The sequence below is a fragment of the Orycteropus afer genome, unplaced genomic scaffold (assembly GCF_000298275.1).
Source record: "Orycteropus afer afer isolate SDZICR_OR568_19922 unplaced genomic scaffold, OryAfe1.0 scaffold00213, whole genome shotgun sequence".
NCBI classification, from domain to species: domain Eukaryota; kingdom Metazoa; phylum Chordata; class Mammalia; order Tubulidentata; family Orycteropodidae; genus Orycteropus; species Orycteropus afer.
The window spans coordinates 4,086,337-4,086,955 of NW_006921800.1; positions in this window are offsets into that span (position 1 = coordinate 4,086,337).

Below are 619 nucleotides of genomic sequence, written 5' to 3' on the forward strand. Positions count from 1 at the left end.
GAAATAAGGAAATCAATACCATTTACAATAACTACCAAAAAGATAAAATATTTGGGAATAAATCTTGCCAGGGACACAAAAACCTATACAAAGAAAACTACAAAACATCAAAACATTATTTCAAGAAACCGTAAGAAATCTACATAAATGAAAAAACAATCCATGCTCATGAACAGGATTGAACATTGTGAAAATGTCAACAGTACCTAAAGCAATCCATACATCCAATGGAATCTTGATCTAGATTCCATCAACATTCTTTAAGGACATGGGAAAACCAATCACTAATTTTATACAGAAAGGAAAGAGACCTTGGATAAGCAAAGTTCTACTGAAAAAGAACAAAATAGGAGGTCTCGCACTCCCAGATCTCAAAACCTGCTATACAGCTACAGTTGTCAAAACAGCCTGGTACTGGTACAACAGACACAAAGACAAGTCGAGCAGAAATGAGAACCCAGAAATAGACCCATCCACCTATGGTAATAGTGCATCAGAGTTGTATCCTTTCCCCACACTTATTCAATCTATATACTGAACAAATAATCTGAGAAGCTGGACTGTATGAAGAAAAACGTGGCATCAGGATTGGAGGAAGAATCATTAACAACCTGAGATA